Consider the following 24,186-nt stretch of genomic DNA (forward strand, 5'->3'; position numbering starts at 1 on the left):
TCTTGGAGGGTTGCTAGGGGATATGTTTTGTCTTTAAAGGCAGCTTTCTTCTTACATCTTCATCTGCAGCATGTGTCTGGCAACCCAATTTACTTAGGGGTTTGGCTGCCCATCTCTCGTCGTCCCTGACTAATCCCGTTTTACTCCTATCAGTCTCCTCCGTCATTTTAATATCGCGCACTTCTTGATAACTGTCATGTGGTAATTATATGTCATTTCATTTGCACTTAATCATGACACTCCAGAGAGTAAACTCCTAACTGTCAGAGACGCTTTTCTGAATAATCTCACAATTCCTGACAGAAAGCTCTGTGCAGGTGGAAATCCAAAAATGCTCGGTATCTTATTCTGAAGTTTGAATCAAATATGCCAGCAATTATCATATTATAGAAAATATTCAGTTTATTTGATGTTATAGGGGCTTCATTTTGAGTATGTTAGGTTTCGCTTTATTTTATTCTGTTTTTGTATTTAATTTATACTTCTCACTTTAGGAACATTGCCTTTAGTTTCCAGGAAGCAAACGTTTCCAGGAGATTACTCATTTTTTCCTTTGTTTCCATTATGCTATTTCTTTCCGTGATGTAAATTTGCAGGTGTTGATGCATTTTCTTCACATCTGTTTGTGAATATTGATAGTTGGTTTTATTCATACACAGGAGTCCTGAAATTGAAAAATGTTTAGTACATATTGCAAACAGCTTTAATTAAATCACTTCCTAAAGACTGATAAGGATATTTTATCACTTGGGACTTAGTTATGACCAGGTGTAGACTCTGAGACCGAGAAAAAGAAATTAATTTGGTGGCTTGTTTGTGACAAGAGATATTGCATATAATTTTTAAAATTATATAAGATTAATTCTTTGATATTATAAAAATACTTTTCTTTTGAATTTTTTATATTTTTTCCAGTTGTATTGAGATATAACTGACATATAACATTATATTAGTTTAAAGTGTACAACATAATGACTTGATATATGTATATATTGCAAAATAATTACCACAGTAAGTTTAGTTAACATCTAGCACCTCATATAGTTGCATTTTTTAACTTGTGATGAGAACTTTTAAGATCTACTCTTTTAGCAACTTTCAAATATACAAGAGTATTATTAACTATAGTGACCACGTTGTACATTATACCCCCAGAGCTTATTTATCTTATAACTAGAAGTTTCTTTTTTCAATTTTTACTAAATTTATTGGGGTGACATTGGTTAGTAAAATTATATAGGTTACAAGTGTACATTTGTGTAATACGCATATGTCATCTACATATTGTATTGTGTTCACCACCCAGAGTCAGTTCTCCTTCCATCGCCATATATTTTACCCCCTTTTCCTTTTTCTATCACATGAATTTTATAGCTTACTTTTCATGAAGAATAGCTATTTTTCCTTCTTATGAGTAAAGACTGCGTACAAAGTTATTGACTCCTAAATTGCCATATGAAGTACTGAAAAAATTTTATTACGCTTTCTATTATGGAAAACACTTTCATCAAGATAATTTCTGTTTTAACACAGCTGGAACACTAAAGAAATGCATAGATTATACAACTTATTAAAGTTTGTGTGTTAGTTTTCTATTGCTGTTCTAACAAATTACCACCAACTTAATGATATAAAACAACAGAAATTTATTATCTTATGCTTTGTGGGTCAGAAGCCAAACAAGTGCCTCACTGGGCTAAAATCAAGATATCAGCAGTAGGGCTGCGTTCCTTTCTAGCATTTCTGAGGAAAATTCATTTCTTTGCCTTTTCCGGCTTTTAGAGGCCACCCACAGTTTTTGGCTTGTACTCTCTTTCTTCCATTTCTAAAGCCAGCAATATTGCTCATGTTTCATCTCACTGATCTTTCTGTCTGTTGCATCTCTCCCTTATCACAGCCAGGAAAAGGTTTCCGTTTTGAAGCACTGGTGTGATTACATTGGTTCCCCAAATCTGCACAACATCAGCTTAATTTCCACATGTGAAACTTTTCAAATCATAACTTAGTGTATGAAAAAACCCTGGCTTCAGTCTATTTCAGGCATCAAGAAGATGGTAAATTCAGCCCCAAACCTGATCCCTTTCCTTGAAATTTTTAAAGGCTCTCTTATCTTTAACTGCTTTTCAGTCATTTTCTCTTCGCAAATAACCAAGAAGACAAAGTATGTTATTGAAGATAATGAGGTGGAAAATCTGTTTCCCAGTCTTCTACTAGACAAAATAATGTTTCTCTATGCCAAGTACAGTTTTCAGGCTATAAACCTTCAATATTAATTGAAGGTGTCAAAAGCATAAATATGGATGAATTAAACCATTGAAAGTTGTTAAAATAAAATGTGTTTGTATTTGCAAGCAATATTATTTATTTAGGTAGAACTCTTATTTTTCCTCTTACTTAAATTTTCAGTATAAATTATTTGAGAAATTATTCTAATATTTTGATCCTGTTTGTCTCCATGTTCAACTTAGAATGAGGGGGGAAAAGGCTTTGAGTAAGAGAATTATACCATATGGGGGGGGGGAGGGAGAGAGAGAGAGAGAGAGAGAGAGAGAGAGAGAGAGAGAGAGAGAGAGAAAATGAGAATATTCAGGGGGATTTGACTGGCTTGAAAAATGATTGGAAGTAGTTTTAATATTTATAAATTTATCCCTGTTTAAGGACTCTCGTGGAAGTTTGCCTGTAGTCTGAAGACACACTTATGCTAAAAGCCCAAAGAAGACCACAGAGAAGGAGAGAATGGAGTCCATGAAGAAGACAGGTAAATGTCAGTTTATAGCCTTAATCATTGTGACATTCAGAAGTACACCGGAGCTATACAATCGTAATCTTACTTTCTTGTTTCTCTGACATAGATCAAATCCTTTTAGTATCCGCAGGAGAACCTAATGGACACCTTTGAGCAACCAGCACTAGTAGAAATGTGGAAGGCAGGTAGAGTAGAATAGGAACAGATGATTCAAAGATGAAACTTTAGACTCTATTCTTCTTTATGTCTCTTACCACATTCATCTTTTGCGAATACCTCTTCAAATTGCTTAATCGTAGTATATACTATATAACACACTCGTACTGTATAATATACACTATACTATATGTGTTCTATATAAAAACAAGACTAATGGTACTATAAACTGTAGTACTCTTCATGACAGGTAGCGAAATTATGACAGGTAGCGAAATTTATTATAATAATGACCACAGAGTACTATGTTTGTGGAGGTATTAAACACTTGATTTTATTTAATTTAGTCCTCACAAAACCTTATCAGAAAGGCTTTACTGGTATTCCCTTTACAAAGAGGGAAGCCAAGGCAAATTTTTCTAGGTCACACAAGGGCCAGAGTCCAAACTGAATCCAGGTTTACTTGACTCCAAAGTCTTTCCTCTTAAACGTTAATCAGTGTCATCCACTTAATAATAATTTAGTAATAACACATTATTTTTATTAAAATATAGCTAACATACAATATTATATTAGTTTCAGGGGTACACCATAGTTATTTAACAAGAGCACATCCTCAGACACATTTGAGACCATAATTTCTGAGCTATGTTAAAATACTGGCATTAAATATGACATAATTTTTAAAACAATCACTATTTTATAGTATTTTCAGAAACTACATAAAAAAATGTTGAAAATCTAATAGAGACTCCCAAAAGAGAAATAAAAAAGCTTTTCAAGTAAAACTACCACTTGCCAAAAGATAAAATCACAATATTTTTCCAAGCCTAAACACATTAAAGGAAAAAAAGTAATTTGCAATCAATGTATATCTTTTCATTACACATGCTTTAGTCAAATTATATCTGTAAAATATATCTTTAGGTAATGACTTTAAAAAAAGAGTTTTAAAAGATGTTCCATAGTGATATTCATGGTAAACACAAAAAAGATCTGGTTAATATTCTAGCCAACTTCATAGAAGTCAGCGTTTTCTCTACCCTGATTTTCAACTGGAATTACTGGGGTGCTTCTTTAAAAATACTGATATCCAAGATCCATCATAGCCAATTAAATTATAATCTCTAAAGGTGGTTTCTCAAGTTTGTTATTTTGTTAATGATTTTCGTAGAGTTGAGAACATCTAATCTACATGAACAATTGCAGTTGTGATAATAATAACCACTCTTCATTTGTTGACTGCTTTCTTCTGCATCAAATATGTACTGGTATTTAACATGCATCCTGAAATTTAATCTCTATATAAAAATTTTATTACTGCCCATGTAAGAAAACTTAAACCCCCACTAGTCAGTAGTGGTGACAAGACTCAGACATCACTCTGAAACAACATCTCTCTCCACTATGTTCCAAGACACCAAAGCAAGGATTAAACAGACAACACTTCAATCAGTCAGAAAGTAGCCAAAGAAAAAGTATTTACTTAGCTGTCTGGGCAACGACCATAGGGCGAAAAAATTGGATTGCAATACTTCTGAAATGTTTTCTAGGCAGCCCTCAGTTTAGGATGTGGTATGCAGAATAGTAATAGAACCCAAGTATGTCCTTCTCCCAATTCCCAGAACCTGTGAATATGAATATGCTGACTTGTATGGTAAAAGAGACTTTGCAGATGTGATTAAGTTAAGGATTTTGAGATGGGCAGATTATCCTATTATCTGAGCAAGTCCAATACAATCACAAGAGTCTTTATAAGAGGGAGGCAGGAGTATCAGAATCAGAGGAGGTGATGAGACCATGGAAGCAGAGGTTGGAGTGATGGAGGACATGAGACAAGCAAAGCAAGTAACCTTTAGAAGGTGGAAGAAGCAAGGAAATGAATACTCCCCTAGAGCCTCCAGACTGAATGCAGCCCTGTTGACACATTTTGAACTTCTGATCTCCAGAATTGCTCTAAATTTGTTTCCATAGCAATGAGAAACTAATACAGAAAATACAATACTTGCCATGTAAAGTCATGGAATTACGTAAAACTTCACCCACTGAGGTAATCCAATCATTGTTAAAGATAGTTCACAGATAGAGTTGTCTTAGGGTTGTTGCAAAATAGAAATCACAGTTCGTAAGATATGTGCAAAGCACAAGGAGGGCAATACACCCCACAAAAAGTCAGCCTGTCACCTCTCTGAAATTTCTGAATCCCAATCGTTTGAACCTATGAATATATCTCCTCAAAGGAGGAAGACACATTGCTGTACCTTGTACAACCTAGCACTAAAAGAAGCTCAATGCATGGTGACCGTTATGGATTTGGGATGCAACATATATCGTATATGAATGTATTAATTAATTTACTGAGTAACGCGTGATGGTGTTGGGTGGGGAGCAGAGCAAGAGAAGGTTGTGTGGCATGTTAAGGCTTCAGTGGAAGCGGTTCTGGCAATTGGGCCTCATGGCCCAGTGGAGCTGATCATACTCAGAGTATTTCCTGCAAATACTGCTGTGGTGTGGAGCCTCTTGCAAGCACCAATAGGAGAATGTCAGACCTCTATCCCCACGACTACTGTTTAACAACAACAAAATTATAATTTCTACTCATCAAAAGACAGCATTAAGAAAATTAATAGGTGGGGGAGTGAACCAAAATGGTGCAGTAGGTAAACGCTGTGTTTACCTTCTCTCACAACCACATCAAAATTACAGCTAATCTACAAAGCAACCATTATTGAGAATCGCCTAGAATCAAGCTGAACTTTGAACTAAGGACATGCAGAAGAAGCCACCTCCAGACTGGTAGGAAGGTCAGAGACAGGGAACGGGCTGGTCCCACACCCGTGTGTGACCATTAAAGATCAGGAGGGTTATTTAGGCTGTGGGGGTCCCCCCATCCCCTGAAGGAGTGAGAGACACCACCCCCTCCCCAGCCCAGGGTTCCAGTGCTGGGGAGAGAAGTCCCCATAATTTCTGGTTGTGAAAACCAGCGGAGATTGTGACTGCGTGAGACTGAGTGCGGCTGCCTTCCCAGGCGCTCCTCTTAAAGGGACTGCGTGTGGACTTACCCACCAACAGAATCATTTGCTCTGAGCTCCAGCATTGGAGCAGCAGCTGGAAAGGTGGCAGGGACAAATGATGGGGAGCTGAATTGTCTGCCTTGGGACGGGGGCTAGAGAGGCGGCTTTCTCCCGGATGGGGGAGCTGGCAGAGGCCATGGTTTCTTTGCTGAATCCTCCCCTGTCCCACATGCAAATACAGGTGGCCTCCATTTCTGAGTCTCTGCCATTAGTTTATCTGCCATTAGTTCGCCCAGCCCTGGTGATTCAAGACCCAGCCCCGCCAACTTTTGGGCACACCCAGGCTGCTTTCAGTGGCTTTTTAGGGCAGACCGCCTGCCTGGGGTCAAGCTGCAGACCTTTCTAGGGTCTCTCAAATGTTCCCAGAACCTACATAATCAGCATCTGGCACGTCCTGTACTTCTGGCTGAGCAGCCCTAAGCCAGCGCTAGTGGCAGTTGGCCTTGGTCCATGGGTTGGCCTCTCAAAGGAGCTTCCAAGCACAGCACAGGCAGCAGCCATCTGTGGATTTCTTTGTAGCTCCTGCTGGGTGGCCCCAGGTGGGACACGGGCTCAGGGGTTGGGGCTGAACTTTACCTAACAACAAATTTGTACTTCTTAATCCCTTCCCCTTTCATCCATCCTTAACCTCCCTCCTATCTTAAAAAAGTCCCTCTAAGAGTCCTTGTAATATTTTTAGAAGGAAATATAGAAACATATCTTTATGACCTGGGGTAGACAAAGTCTTCTCAAATAAGACAAAAAAGGCAATAACCACAAAACAAAAAATAATAACTTAGATTTCAGGAATATAGTCAATAGTATTGTCATAACTAGGTATGGTGCCAGATAGGTACTAGATCTATCAGGGTGATAGATGGGAATGGGGTGGGGGTCAGGGTGAAAAAGGTGACGGCATTAAGAAATATAAATTGATAGTTAATACAGTATGGGGAATATAATCAACACTGTTGTAAAGATCATGTACCATGCCAGATGGGCACTGGACTTATCAGAGGGATCACGCCATAAACTGCATAGATGCCTGACCAATGCGCTATGCACCTGAAGAGGTGAAGTAGAATAATATTGAATGTCAAATATAACTAAATATATAGGTATATATAGTCACAAGATGTGGAGTACAACATAGGGAAGAGAGTTGATGGTATTGTAACAGCTGTATAAGATGTCAGAGGGGTAGTAGTTTGGGGGGCAGGTTATCACTTATGAGGGGTTTAAATGTCTAGCATTGCTTTGTACACCTGAAACTAATAAAAAATAAATTTAAAAACAGTCAAAAAAAAATAATAGGCAAATCAGAGTGTGAAAAAGTATTTATAAAACTTAGGTTTAATTGTGACAACATGGATGGATTTACAGGGTATTATGCTAAGTGAAATAAGTCAGACTGAGAAAGACAAATACCATATCTCACTTATATGTAGAATTATAATTATAATATTTTTACATTTAGGTCTATGATCCATCTCAAATTAATTTTTGTGTATTGTGTGAGTGAGGCATCAGAGTTCATTGTTTTCATATAGATATCTGTAAATTCCAGCACTATTTGCTAAAAAGGCTTTCGTTTTTCACTGGATTGTTTTGGAGGCTTTGTTGAAAACCAAAAAAAAAAATGTGTAAGTCCATTTCTGAGCTCTCTGTTCTGCTGTATTTATCTATTTGTTGATCCATATGCCAGTACTACAATGACCAAATATTATAGCTTTACATTAAGTCTTGAAATCAGGTTATTTATATAAGCTCTCCAATTTGAGTCTTCTTTCTCATAACTGTATTGGATATTCTGGGTTCTTGCAATTCCACATACAGTTGAAAATTAGCTTGTCGATTTAAAAATAATCTGCTGGGATTATGATCGGGACTGATACTATCCTTGATGTCTTGCTGTAATTATTTAATTACTGAACATTACCAAATTTTGTTAAATTCGACTTCAATGCTAATTCAGAACACTCTCCATGTCTTCCTTTTATTTGCTGAGTCTATCACTGACAGTGTTGCTTTCTGTGTGTGGCCTAGACTGAAAAGATCAGTGTAATCCTAAAGTAAGTCTTCATCTTCTGAATCTAGCCAAAAATTACACAGTTTGCATCTAAACAAACACGAGTAAAAACACTACAAGGAGGAAACTATAATAAATGCGCTAAACACAAATGGCTATGAATACAAAAAAAAAGGAAACCCTTGTTTCTGGTCAATCTAATGACCACCATGTGCTCAGGGCTTTTGGCACTTCCTATAAGTGAATAAGATTTTTGAAAGCAGCTTCAATTCGGGTACTTCAGAGTGAAATCACATCAGTGGACTTCAGGACTCCTTGTTGTCAGTTGGACACCATTTAATCACAACATATTCTTTTCTTCTAACAAAGGTTATAAAGATGAAGTTTATTAATCCAATCAGATGCCCTTTGAAACCCTTTACCAGTCATGCAGAAGAACTTGACCTATTGCATAAAGTTCTTCAGTAGCTGCTCATAGCTTTTCTGTTTCTTAATAGTTGACCTGTTTTCTGATGGACCGTAGCAACTTTAAATAAAACATAGTTTAAAAACTTGATCCATACATATAATCTGTCTCATACTACATTTCATAATTTATTTCCCTTGCTGTCAAAAGGCATCAAATTCTGAGATTTGCTTAAAGAGCTCTTAACAGAAGGGAAGGGTGTTTAAGTCAGTAGATACGAGTATTTTGTCTATTGGCTGAAGAAAATCCACAGAAAATTTTCAAAATACAGATGTACGTAGAGTATGATCTCAGAGACCAAAGATAAGTAAACCGAATGTAGAATTGTTATGGCTGAAAAATGTTGTCTGTGGCTGCTGCTCGTGTAATCCAGTCACTTCTCTGTGGAACTGGCTGCATATCCACCATTCCACCAAACCCATATTTAATAAATGACCACTCAGTTTTAGACACTGCGTTAAACACTGGGGGTAAATATAATAATAAAATGCTGTCTGTGTCTTAGATCATTTCATAGCTAGTGGGGAAGGGATATGTAGCAACAACTAACACTAATAATAAATGTGACATAGTTATGTAAAAAGTGTTCTAGGAGCCCATATGGAGGACAGTGAGTCCTGCTGGAGAATGTGTATTTTCAGAGAGAGGACAGACAGCTTCCCCAAAGAGGTGGCATTTGAAATAGACCCCAAAAAGTTGAGCAGGAGTGGCTAGCACGTCTGAAATCAGGAGAAAACAAATGCATGTGAAGTCTAGAATAAATTTTATAATGCTAAGTTCTCAGTTCCATCACTGAATTAGCGAATATTTTGTTAAAGTGCTTTTTAAATCGATATTCTGAATCTGTATCTTGTAGGATTATGTTAAGTAGTGGTGATTTTTATTGCTACTTATTCCTTCTTTCATAGTTTTGATGAGGAAACTAGAAATCCTCTCGTTGACAATGGCGGGCACATAAACATTTTGGCTCACTGACAGTCCAAATTGTTGTAAAAAATTTTCTCCTACCCACCAACTCGTAGCAGGGTCAATGAAAACGGTTGCTGCCCAGGAATTGTTTGCATACCTCAGTAGGAATCAGTTATACTAAAGCACTACATATTCTCGGAGGGCGCTGCATCCCTGGGCATCTCAATGTTAGCAGTTCTTTTGTGTCTATGGTCTTTTATAATTGCCTTCAATAAATGCTTAAGGAGTTATTTTACTTGGGAATTTATAAAAAATGATGTAAGAATGTCTTGAAAAATAAAGAAATATACACTAAGACTTAAAAAAAAATATATTGCTATACAATTACCTTAGGAATAACTATAAATGCAGCTGCTCTAAACAATGCAGTCCTTTGGAACCTCCATCCTGGATTCTCTGGTGAAACGCATATGTGCTGAGGAAAATCCATAAAAACATTAATTAGCCCAGGACTGTTTGAGTTTTCTTCTTATCCAGTCATTTAATTCATCTCTCCACGTATTGGTCATTGTCTGAATTGGAATAGCTACTTCCCTTGTATCAGGGAGGTGTATCAGAGTTTAAAACACAATTGTCCAGTATGCTCAATGTCCCTCTCAGGAGTTGTTAAGCATTCAGACTTTAAAAGAGAGAGTCAGCATCATTTGTTGCTTGGCAATATTTATCTCAGAGATATGGACAAAGAATTAAGATTGTCTCTTTTCTTTAAAATCTTGACAGCAGCTTTTTATTACCCAAGAATTTCAGTGAAGCACTCTCTGCCTTTTTCCTCTGCTTGGCTCAACAATGCCATAGTTAAGATTTTCTCAAATGCTGGATTTCCTGTAATCGTATTCTTTTCAGTAAAGATTACTTCCCACATTGTCATCATTCTAACTTCAGAAAGAGGCTAATGATATGAAGTGTATGCTTAATGGTTATACAGTGAGATCCCGATACTGGTGTGGAGCTTTTGGGAGGAAGAAAAGGGAGTCAGTGATCCCCGTCTCCTTGTAATTTATCTTCTCCAATGGAATGTTACGATTTCCAATGTCTTCTTGGGAAAGAAGATTGGCAATATCTTCTTGGGAAAAGCCTCTACAAGAGGCTTTTCTATGAGAGAGAACTAATACATCCCAATAGGGTTGTAAATTAACCTGGGAGGTCTTCAGCTCTGGATGGCCATTTGGAGCCACCATAGGACCAAAGGATAAGAGATCAAGAGGAGATGGACTAGTTGTGAACTAAACTTTAAGGAATAGATATGAAAACTAGAGGGATCTTTGATGTTTATGACTTTCCAACCAGACTCAGTATGACAGGGACGTAGGGAAAGAGCCCTAGCAAAGAATAATATACACACACTTTGTTGAGGTGTAGCTACTAGTGTCATATAGCTCAGCCGTCTTTAGTGACGAGGCATCAACATGGCATAGATGCAATGCCGGAATGGAACTGTAATATTTTGGAAACTTCACTAATAAAGGCAATTAGTTCAGTGGAGAAAGTGAATTTAATACAGGATCTAAAAGAAATGATTCTTTGTCAGCCTGTCTACATAAATTCCTTCTCCTTTCACCTCCACCCCTCTCTAAATCATTTTTATAGATAATGAATGCGTTGTCTATATTCACTAACAATACTCTAAATATAGGAACTACCTCTTCAGGAAAGGCTAAACGGCTCCCATCTCTATCTTTTTTCACTAGCACCATTTTTTTTTATAGCTTTGTAAATTATTAGCACATTTTGGAGTTGCCTTCATTATAGAAACAAACAAACTAAGTTACTAATTGATTTTTCCTGAAGACATTCTCTAGTATAGGTGAATTCTAAGATTCATGAATGTAATGAGAATGTCTTACTTACCTGTTTTAGTAATTAATGTAAATTTTAGTACTTAATACAATTACTGTTGAATGTATGAATGAGTAAATAAATAAAAAGTGCTTTGATATTTCGACTTTATCAACATGAACAAAAAGACACATCAGTGCTCTTTAAAAAAATTAACACTTTAAGCTTATAGTTCCTGATTTTACTAAAAGACAGTTCTCTTGACTCCCAAAAGTTCCTAAGTTAGATTCTGATTTACAAATGGAGAAATCTCTCTTTTTGATGCCTATAGCTGCTTTACCTGAGTGTTTAGAGGAACTCTGACTGACATCAGTAGAACCTAATCTTCCGCTGGAGATTTAAAATTACTGAATACTAAAGTACTAAAATAATACTTTAGTAAATTCAGAGGCTTCTCTTCAGTCAACTGCTGGCTGAACTAATGTTTCACTTAAGTAAAAAATATATTTAGCATAATAAAAAGTAACAAATGCTGAGTTAAATTTGTGTGGTGGGTTTTGTGAGATGGTGTGAGCGCAGTGAAGAGTAAGGATGGAGACGTCCCAGAAAGTCACAGCCACTGTCATTTTCTCATCTCTGGAGTCAAAATCACTTCAAAGTTATTGTCATGCAGGGTGTCATGCAAGGTCTCTGGTCCCGCTCCCCACATAAGAATGCAGAATAAGCTGAGGCTAAAAAGAAACACCCACGGAGCCATAGATAGGGGAGTCATACCACTATATTCTCGCTGGTGGCTGGGTTGGAGACACAGGAAGCAGGAGCCACACTATCCACAACCTGCTGTCCACTTCTCTCTGCCAACCAACCTCATTTGCTAACTGCAATCCGCTCTTGCTAGCCCAGCCACCATCTCCTTACTAGCCCCCATTTGCTGCTAGCGTAGCCACGGCATTTATATTAGTGGCCAATGGCTCACTGGGTACAGCTGACGGCCAACTAGCCACAGGTGATGGCCATTTACTACCTGAGCCAGCACCTTTCTATGTGAGGCCGAGAGCCTGGAAACTGCACTCCTGGCTCTGTCCCCACAGTTATATAACATTCAAGGACGTAATTTCTTTCTTTTTTAAAAGATTTTATTGGGCAAGGGGAACAGGACTTTATTGGGGAACAGTGTATTTTTTCCCAGGACCCATCAGCTCCAAGTCAAGTTGTTGTCCTTTCAATCTTAGTTGTGGACGGCGCAGCTCAGCTCTAAGTCCAGTTGCCGTTTTCAATCTAGTTGCAGGGGGTGCAGCCCACCATCCCATGTGGTTGCGTCCAGCACCGATGTGGGTTGTAGGGAGGGAGAACAGTGGCGCAGGGTTAAAAAAAGACAGTAGCCAGGAATAGAGTGCAAGCACGGGCTAAGAGGAACAGTCTCAGGGACTGAACCTCGAATCGGGCCAACATGTAGTTTTTATTGGTAAACTTCTAAAGAGGTAATGATTGTTAATCTCAAGATCTGTGTGTTAGTAGCCTGCTGGCCGTCTTTCTGAAAGTTCCCATTGTGTTCCAGCCTGAACTTTGCCTTCACACACACACACACACACACACACACACACACACACACACACACACACATCTCCAGGGAATCCATTGAAGGGGAGGGACCAATATAATTCCATCAGTTCTCAGTTTGCTGAGACTTTCCCTCAAAGGAGCTTTTCCGATATCTCTCCATCAGGCCTCAGTTTGCTGAGGCACGCCCTTGTGAAATCCTGGGAAGAGCGTGAGGGGAACAAACGGTTTGGCAGCTGTAAGGCAACACTATGTGGTAGTCGAGCCGGCAACCTTGTTGTTGAGAGCATGTGCTCCAACCAGCTGAGCCATCCGGCCACCTGGGAGCTCAGCAGCAGCTCGTTGTCTCCACTCTGGTTATGGGGGGCGCAGCTCACTGGCCCATGTGGGAATCGGAACCGGCAACACTGTTGCTCAGAGCTCACACTCTAACCAACTGAGCTATCCGGCCGCCCCTCAAGGATGTAATTTCTTATCCTACAGATGAGGAAGCCAGAATAGAAAATGATTTACTAAGTTCTATTTTGTATTGCCAAAAGAGAACACAGCCTCGTGAGTTTTTAATGACTAGACTATTGAGATAGAGGTCAAACTTCTCATAAGTTAAGGCTTTAGTTTAACTACTCAAAATGAAAACAAATGGGAAAGTATTCTTTTAACTGATTCTGATAGTGTTATTTTTCCTTTTCAGTTCTGAGGAAAGGGGCATAAAAACCTTGAATTTTACTCCTGTTGCTCAGTGACAATGTTCAGAGAAATGTGGCATTTTTTTTTTTGTCATCATTTGGGTAAACTTGGTTATTTTTGTATGGCCATCTGTTCCTAAACTAGACTATTAAGGATATTCTTAACTTTGTTCTTTTCAATGTAAAAAGAAAATAAAAATAAAAACACTGAAATGTTTTTCTATGCTACACCTGTTGGGTAGAGAGGGAAAGAGGAAGAGAGGGAACACAAAGCGGTATGTTTTAAATATTATTGAAGTATAAGTTAAGAAATAGGAATTTAACTTTTACAAAGTTAATGCTACATAAAGGACATAGCACTCTTCAATTTTTTCTATCAAATCTTCTAAACTATGTATATAGTTCCTGTGATTTCCCTCTATAAATATTGTGGTATTTATTTTAACTGATATATACAATGCTAATCTGATTTAGAAAAATATTTTTTTACTAATAATAATTACCTAGTAATATCCTGCCACAAAAGCAATATATGTTCACAAGAGAATTTAGATAATACAGGTAAGAAAAAAGAGAGAGAAAATAAAAATCACATACAATTCCATCATCTAGAGATATTTCTCATAATTTAATATAGATCTTTGCTGTTAAAAATAATGTTTGAGAATCACTGTAACAACATTTGATAATGTCCATGACATATGAAGTGAAAATAATCAGATTTTAAAAACAAATTTCTGAATCAAGTAGGCATTCCTCTCTATTCCTCCTGCTAAGGACAACTAAGTACAAAAACTTCCTGCTCTCTTTAGCCAAGGGACCAGGAAAAGGGAAACCTAGCAGAACAAAACACTTTTAGACAATTACTACCCCACTTGAGCCAAACACCGCTGCTCCACCCCTATCCCAGCCAGCAAATGCCTGAATGGAAGCCTACTCTTACCTGGGTGTCACAAGGTGCCTCACCTTCTTCATTAGAGTGGTATCAGGGAAGATTGAGTAGGAAGCTGGGACTTTCATTCCCACCCGGTGATAACCAGGCACTGTTCCTCCTGGTTTTTCAGTGGAATTCAAATTAGGATCCTGGATTTCAACTGCCATCCAGCCATACAAAGCACCCTCCTTTCCACTAGTGTTGGAGGAGACCAAGTAGGAAGCCAGAACATTCACCTTGATCTAGTGGTAAGGACCTCTCCCCGAATACAGCGTCAGTGAAAGTCATGTGAGAAGCATATGAATTTTTACTGTATTCTGCATATTTTTTGTATTATGTTATGAGACTCTGGACTTTATTGAAATCTCTATTTTAGCAGACCTCCTCTGACATGTGAGGATTCTCTACTCAGCCTTCTTTGACATTCTAACAGGGAGGGATATCTTGTTACATGAACGTGCTTGAAACATGAAAAAATAGATAATCTCAACAACAACAACAACAACAACAAAAATAGAAGACACCAAATAGGAAATTTAAAACTGAAAAATATAATAACTGAAATAAAAATGTCAATGGATTGACTCAACAACGGAATGAAGTGGGCAGAGGAAAGAATCAGTGAACTTGAAGTTAGTATAATAGAATTAACCCAATCTGAACAATAGAGAAAATAGACTGAAAAAGAACAGACTCCCAGGGAACTGAAGGATTGTAATGAAAACATTAACACTTGTGCCATTGGAGTCCAGAAGGAGAGTAGAAAGAGAATTAGTCTGCAAATAATTTGAAGAAATGATGGCTGAAAATTTCCCAAATTTTACAAAAGATATAAACCTACATGTCAAAGAAGCTGAGTGAACTTCACACAAGCTAAACACAAAGACAAGTTGCACGGATGTGTCTGCCTTCATTATAAGAACTTTTCTCATTTTGTTGGTTGCTTTTAGCAGAGATTATTTTTAAATTTGAGTAAGTTATGGTGCATATGTAAGTAGAAATTATGTAGCTGTTCTGGGGGTTTGAATATGGAACCACATTTCTCATTCTTCCCATTGAGGCATGGAGTTTATTTTGCTTCCTGTAACAGAAGGAAGTCCTGTTACCACACATGAAATGCAAAGGAGGCAACACGATGCCAGTTGCATGTCTAGCCTTTAAAAGGAGTAGCAGCTTCTTTGTCTGCTCTCTTGGAATGCTCACTATTGGGACATTGTCTCTCAGAACCCAGCCACCACGCTGTGAAAAATTCAAGTCGTTTGAAGAGGCCAGAGCTCCTGACAAGCATCACCAATTGTCAGCCACAAGCGTGAGCCCCCTGGGACATTCCAGCACAAATGAGCCCCAGATGCCTGTAGTTCTAGTCAATGTGATGTAGCATATTAGAACTGCCCAGCTATTACCATATTACCATATGACCCAGCAATCCCTCTCCTGGGTATCTACCCAAAAAATCTGAACATTTATCCGTAAAGGTATATATGCTCCGATGTTCATTGCAGCTTTATTTATGGTGGCCAAGACTTGGAAACAACCAAAGTGTCCTTCGATAGATGATTGGATAAAGAAGTTGCAGTATATATATACAATGGAATACTATTCTGCCATGAGAAAAGATGAAACACTGCCATTTGCAACAACATGCATGGATCTTGAGATTATTAAGCTAAGTGAAATAAGCCAGACCGCAAAAGTTGAGAACCATATGATTTCACTGATATGTGAGATATAAAACTGAAAGCAACAAAGGAATAGACAAACAAATAACAAAAACTCATAGACTCAGACAACAGTTTAGTGGTTACCAGAGGATGGTTACCAAAGGGGGAGGGGGTGGTAGATGAGGGTAAATGGAATCAAATACATGGTGATGGAAGGAGAACTGACTCTGGGTGGTGACCACACAATATGATATATATAACGTATTACAGAACTGTACACTTGAAACCGATGTAACTTTACTAACAATTGTCAACCCACTAAACTTTAATTAAAAACAAAGAAGAAGAAAACAATGGTAACTCTTGGAAACATACTAGAATTGTCCACAGAACATTAAACCATGAAAGATAAATCATCAAAAAAAAAGAACTGCCCAGCTGAATTCAGTCAACCAACAAAATTATGAGATATAATAAAATAGTTGTTTAAGCCATAAGCTTTGAGTTCCTATTTTATGCAGTAGTAGATAACTGAAAAAGCTGATAAAAAATGTTGGAAATAAAAAAATAAGAATAAAAACTGTCAGAAAATAAAAACTGTCAGAAAATAAAAACTATTAGAAAATAGACTGATGATATGGGAATATGTCAATTTTAATGTTAAACCACATGCAAGAGAAGACAAAGTGTGATTGATATTTTTAAAAAATGTATAGTAAAAACAATATAATTTAACACTATATATAAAACACTTGTGTTTTATATATATGTTATATATATATATGAATATATATATGATCTTAAATAATCATCTTGGTTTTTCTTAATTATTTGACTGGAAGGAAATACAATATGTTACCAGTAGTTGAATAATTAATTTCCCTGAATCTCTGTATTTTTAAAATTAGCAGGTAATACTAGTTATAAAAGAAAACACTCTCTGCCTTAACAACAGACAGAATAAAGCTGGTAGTATATTTTTAAAAAAGCAGTATATATAGTAATAAATAGATCTCAGTTTAGAAGAGAAATTTAGAGTACTAGATCATAAGATGCTATAATACAATTTAGACAAATAGAAATTCTTAGCAGAGTCAATCCAGTTGTATGTAACATCAATTCTAATTTAGCTTTGCCATGATAACCAAGTAATTATTTAAATTAGAAAGTGTCAGTAAGTTCATAAACATTGGCCCTTAGTAGCAGATCATATTTGTGGTTTTAATCCACAATCAAATGACTTTTGTTTTAAAGTTAAAATTAAGTTTAAAAACAAATGTTTTAAATATAAATATTTTGAAATGTATTATCTCTCTGATACACTAATTAGAACTTCCAAGAGATGTAGCATATGGACTCATAGAGAGTAAGGCATAAAAGGGAACTTTGTGCTTATCTAGTGAACTTCTTAATTTAGAGAGTGTCATGTAGTAAGCAAAGGAATTGGTCAGATCCAGAATACAAATGGAAACTGGAAAGAGGGTAGCAAGAGATTAAATCTGATAATCCAAGGTGGATCATAGGCCATTATCCAGCCTTCCTGAGGTCTTCGGATGGTAGTGTTGTGTGGGGTGGAAGATCCCACTAAGGAGGAATTTCAGTTGGAAGCAAAGTAAAGCACTGAGAAATAGCAATGTGTATAGTTTTGCTCATAGTAGGTCACCCTTTGGAAAACCAGTTTATCTGAGCTTGGAGGAAAATTTTAAACATTACGTTATGTTATATAACAAGCCCAAATTAAATGGATAACACTTTAGGGAGTGAGAACTCTTAAGTATTTTCCACATAATGCCCTGTTTTCTTCTTGAACACACTAAGGATTTTTCTGGTATATGCTGGAAAAATTTATTCTCTATTATAAGCCAACCATGTATAAGATATAATATTTTGCTGAAGGGTGAGTATATTCTGGCCCTCAACAACATCTGCTAGGGAGGACAAACAATAGTTCATTCATTTAGTCAAATATTTTTTACTGAGCATGTTTGTATTACAGTCACTTGAATAGATTCTGGGATACAGTAGTAAATAGAAGTCCCTACTGTTGTGGAATTTTTATTAAAGAGACAAAAAAAATATATTAAAGTATTAGATAGTGATAAATGCTATAAACAAAAATAAGGTAAGATAATTGGACTATTTCAAACAGAGTAATCTGGGAAAACTTTTTCGAGATGCTTATATTTGAGCAAAAGTCTGAATGAAGTGAAACACATAATAAATGAATAAAACATGAATAGTTCAATATAAATAATTCATACCTCAACCTAAATATATCCATAAACAAATAAGTATTTTGTCTGTTTATTTGTTTATTGAGATATAAACAAAATGAAGGATATACAAATCATATCACCATTTATTTGACATATAAATATTCCAAAGATTTATATTCTCTAGCCAAATCTCAATAACTTATTCTAGTGCCAGTCCTCTCTCAACAGAGCAAATCCTCCTCTGTAAGTTAGCAAATTTTTCATGTAAGATGAATTAATGTTTTTGCATTTGCTAATTATGTATACCTTACTTAATGAAATGTATATGTTATTGCCTAGTTATTTACAAATAAATTTTAATTATAAATTAATATATTCTCACTGACATAAAAATCAATTAGAAATGTTATCACTGAGAAAATTCACCCAAGTCCATAAAATAATATTTAAAAGTACAGCATAATTTTATATTTAAAAGTACAGCAAAAAGTGCTTCATGATAAAATGATTACTCTCTAATTTTCCATGTTTCCTTTTATTTTATTTTTGACTTTGAAAATAATAATTGTAGTACTAGAATAATTCACATTTTTTTTCAAGTAAAAATAACTTTCCCAAACTGCTTTTTCCATGGAGGATACTTCAAAGTGAAAGAGGAAATACCATAAAATTTGCATGTTTCTTTGAATATTTTCTAGGAGATTGCATGATCTTTTGTCCTCACTTTTTATTTTATATCATAATTCAGTGTACATTTAAAAACATCAAGCCAAAACTGGTGTCTTCCATTTATTGTCTATTAGCTTTCAATCTCAATTTAGTTTGTATTAATTATTTTTTTACTCTAGGCTTGTTTGAGACAATTCTCTTTTCACACATATTTTGTTGGTTTTCCCAAGTCATTTCTCCACTTAATTTTTTCTCAATACATAATTATAGTAAATATTTTCAAGTGTTTCTGAAAGCAAGTATACTTGTTCAAGTAATTTAGTAAAAGCTAACCAGAGAATTATAGTGTTTTCATCGCGATTTAAAAAAAAAAAAGTTAAGGTTTCAAGAGGCAGTTCACCAACACAATTGTTCCCTTTCAGATCGTATGAAGAATTACTCAAAAACTTCTCAAGACGTAGGCCGACAAAATGTCAAAACAAATGTAAACTTTGACCGTTATGTGTAAACTATTCAAATCTGTGTTAGTCAACCTAAGTGTGCCAAATACTTAAAACATATTTACTGATTTTCTTTTTTATTCTTAACAGTTTACAAAAACAATTTTTTTTTAACTTTGTCTCTCATGAAAAAAACCCTAAATTCTTGATGCATTTTTTCGCTTTCTAGACATAACTATTTGGAGAGCTAAAGATACACTAAAAATATGAGAAACTCTAATTCTAGTGACTTTCCTGATGCAACTCTGCTACTTTGAAAATGATATAAACTTGAAAAAGAGCTCTCTTAACTCTTGGTTTGTGCTTTTAGCACTGTATTATTTCAGGTACATTAGGAAACTGGACTGAGGAAATGAAATTATTATCATTATCATCTTTTGTTGAAAACTTACTCTGCGCCATACTTTGAACTCACAGAATCATTTTCATTATGTCATTTAATCCTCACAAGTGTTTCATAGGTAAGGTTGCTGTCATTATTCTAATCTTGTACAGGAGATACCTGAGGATTATTAAGTTCCCAATTCCTAAGGGGTAGAGCTAACTGATACCTATTGCCTAGATGTGTTTGGTTAGTGTCAGGGCTCTAATTAGAACAATTTATAAACAGTGTTGCTATTTTTTCTTGCTCTTATCTCAGTTTTTGGTTTGCTATCTTTGAATTATATACTTTTCTCCTTTTAAATCCAACATGGTTTAGTTTATTCATGTTAACCGTACTTAGTTTTAGCGTTTGCTCATCTTGTTTTATTTTCTTTTTGACTCCAAAAGTGTCACAGCTCAACATTTAAATTTTTGCCTCTGATTGTTTTAGTTGACATTTACCTTGAGATGAAAATGGTCTTATCCAACAAACTCTTATCCAACATACTTAAAACTTTTGCCTTTAATATTCAGGACCCTGAGGAGGACTAGTGAACCAGTTCTAAGTTTTGAAATCACTAAAACCCTTTTTCTTTTACGTTATCTGAGTCCAGAAATTCTAGTTATTTGTTACTGAAACCAGAGGCAAAACTAGTCCGGGACTCGTGCTGCCTGTGCCGCTCAGCCAATAGGCCAACACAGGAATTGGGTAGTAGAACAAGCGTTTATTGTCAGAGCACCTGAGAAGGTCTGAGGTTAACCCACAGTCTGAGAAGGCTGTGGGTTAACACTTCCAAAACTGCCTTCACATTCTCAGTCCGGCTTGAGGTTTTTAAGGGAAAATTTGGGCATTTTGTCCCAGGGTTCTGCATGGAGCCTTCCCTCAGGCGATGTGACTCTCCAAAGTGGTCATCAACCGAGGAGCAGCGATGGGAGTAACCTGGAAAGAATGCTAGGCCATAAAGATTGTGATCAGTAAGCACAAGGGTATTAACCATGTTTCAGGGTAATTTTCTAAAGTAGGCAACTGAGACGGGGGACATTCCAAGCTCAAACACAGGGAGAGGGCTTGATCTATTAAGCTTTAGGGCAGGGAAAAGTGAGGCCTGTTCTGTGGGGGGTCCCAACCGGGCCCTGTTTCACTACTAACTGAATGCAATTTTACTATCTTACATAACAAGTGCAAATTGAACGAAAGCACATTTAGGAACTTTTAGCAAACAGAGTAATTTTGAGAACTAAGTGATAGCAGTTATTTTTAAAACACCTGAAAACACAAGCCATCTTCTAAATGTTTTAAAGTAGAACTTCAGTGCTGTCTACCAGCCTTATAAATTCCCCAGATCATATTTCTTTCTCTCCTAATTCTTTTTGTCTTCTAATTCAAACTTTTAGAGAAAACAGGCTGTACCCACTCTGATCCAGCAGGAATAGAAGACTCCACATGCTTTACATTTTATATCCCTCTCACCTCCTATTGGGACTTCTGTGATACCTCTGTATCTTCTGGGGCTTAGCAGAAATACTTTGGAAACATTGCTTCATTTTGCTAAGTGAAAGAAACTAGACCCCCAAAAGGCTACAACTATATGATTCCTTTATATAGCAAGCTGGAAAAAGAAAACCATAGGGATAGATAACAAATCATCATCTGGTGGGATTAGGAAAAAAGGGAGGAAATGGCTAAGCAATTGCTACACAATGGAATTTTTAGGGTGACGGAACTGTTCTATATGCTACTGTTGTTGTGGAAAGTCTTCTCAGGAAAAGAATATAAAAATAAGCAAGTAGGGGAAAGACTAGAAAGAACTTTGTGGTGCTGGAGTAGAGTTGGAGATAGTAACATAAATTCGTGTTTATTTTAATAGATATACATATAGATAGATACATAAATAAATATAGATATGTGGGCATGGGTATTTATACAAACGTATGTCCTAGTTATGTCTGCTGAGAAAGCCTATAAAGCAGTGACATCTTAGTAGCAATGAATATATCTAGTGCCTAGATCTTGACTACTAAATACAATTCTCCAATAAAAGGGATCTGGTCCCGTTGGAGAAATGGTTTATACCAGGGCTGCTCAGGGGAACCTCAAAGTAAGCCTAAAGCTGGAAAGTGAGGAAATGCAGATAAATAGAGATAGATAGATTGATAGAAAGAAAGAAAAAGGATGCAGAGATGGAATCATATCAAAAGGACAAAGGCGCCTACCTGAAGGAGTTCCCAGTAGCCAATACTAGAACAATTTGAACAAAATAAATAATGCTATTGGACTATAACCACCCCCCCCAAATATGACTCTATATTGACATAAGTGAATAAATAAATAAATGGAGGAAAGGAAAGAGATCAATCGTTCTTACAGAAGAATTCCAAATAATAGATGAAGAAGAAATAAGGGAAATAGGAAATTACCATCAGAATATCACAGTAACCCTTGCTGTAGACAAGATCCATTGATGAATGCTGTACTTAGTGTGCAAAATTTTAAGGTGAAACAGAATCATTTGCAGGGACTCAAATGATTAGGGGACGTTACAGAAACTTTCAACGGCCTGTGAAAGGGTTTTATTAAGAAATTTTTCCAAGATGCAACTATAAAATTTGTGTTTAATTTTAGTTAATTTAGCTTTATATCTATAGTTGTTTGATTGTGACTTGCACTATTTAGGCCACTGAATATTAGGATTTCTTGTACAATAGTGATAAATCAAAAACAACATAAATGACTAATAATAGAATTTCATCATGTTATATTTGTATGTTGAAATATACAGCCATTAAAAAGCTTTTTTTTTTTTTGGTCAAAACTAATAATACTAGAAGATGATCATGACAAAATGATAAGTATGTAAAAGCAAAATGCAAACTGTGTATGTGCTATGAATATACTTTTATTTTTAAAAATGTGTATATAAACAAACATGAAAAAAGACTGAAAACATATACGAGGTCTGACAATTAAGTTCGAGAACTCATCCTAGAAAAAGTGCTACATACCTCATTGCTGAATATCACTATGGTCACCTTTGAAGTACTCCCCTGGAGAAGCTATGCACTGACATCAACACCTAGTCCACCTTTCAAAGCAATTTTGGAACTCTTTTTCAGGAATGGCCATCAGAGCTGTCGTCGTGTTACCCTTGATGTCCTGAATGTCATCACAATGTCTTCCTTTCAATATTTCCTTTATCTTCGGGTAAAGAAAGAAGTCATTGGGGGCCAGATCAGGTGAGTAGGGAGGATGTTCCAATACCATTATTTGTTTACTGGCTGAAAACTCCCTCACAGACAGTGCCGTGCGAGCTGGTGCATTGTCGTGATGCAAGAGCCAGGAATTGTGGCGAAAAGTTCAGGTCGTCTAATTTTTTCATGCAGCCTTTTCAGCACTTCCAAATAGGAAACTTGGTTCACTGTTTGTCCAGTTGGTATAAATTCAAAACAAATAATCCCTCTGATATCAAAAAAGGTTAGCAATAGGTTGCAACAAGTTCGCGAACTTAATTGTCAGATCTTGTATATCAAAAGGTTAATAATGTTTATCTTGTGTAGTAGAATTGCAGGTGATTCTTCTTTTCCTTTTTATTCTTCCCTCCAATGAATATGTGTTTGTTTTATTACCAGGAGTGGGGAGTGGGCAATAGCAATAAAACAAAAGTAACTTGTATGGTTGACATTGTCCAAATCCTTCCTCAAGTGGATCTGGGTTAGGCTGCCCTGGGTACCAACCCATCCTGGCACTGGGAATAGGTCGCAAAGGACCAAAACAAAGGAGTGCCATTCTACCAGAGACAGTGTAGAGTGCGAAATGTCACAGAGTTGAGTGTATGTCAATCAATTTTTAGGGAGAATTAATAGCCCCAAATCAGAAAGACTGAAAGTAGACACCCAAACCCAAAAGGTAAAACAAAAACATGTTGCTTCAAATAAGTGCCAGGCCCAGGAATCAGAGCCAAATAGAAAAAAAAAAAAAAAAGACAGCGAGAGCAAGTTAGGAAGGAATTGATAGGGGCCCTTGATGATTGCCATGCATTCCCAAAAGGGCCTGGAGCTTTTTCATTTGTGGTAGTGGTTCTCAGGAGGTTGGGCTGGCTTAAATGCATAGTGTTATAGTAGCAAGGGCAGAGGAAACCCCCTTCCTCCCTTGTTCAAGCCCTTGTTTCTCAGTCTAGTTGTGTAGGACACAGCTCCCTGGCCCATGCTGGTATTATGAGCCTTGCGCTCCCCCCCGGCTGAGGCAGTCAGTCACCCGTTGTCAGTCGGCCCCTCACAGCAGCTCACGGCAGCTCTCCGCTGCCAGCCGCTCACAATGGCTTCCAGCCACTGACACTGGCCACCGGCCGCTGATGGCAGCACGCAGCCGCTCACGCCAACCTCTGGCTGCTCACCGCAGCCCAGC

Source organism: Rhinolophus ferrumequinum, chromosome 10 (assembly GCF_004115265.2).
Source record: "Rhinolophus ferrumequinum isolate MPI-CBG mRhiFer1 chromosome 10, mRhiFer1_v1.p, whole genome shotgun sequence".
NCBI lineage: Eukaryota > Metazoa > Chordata > Mammalia > Chiroptera > Rhinolophidae > Rhinolophus > Rhinolophus ferrumequinum.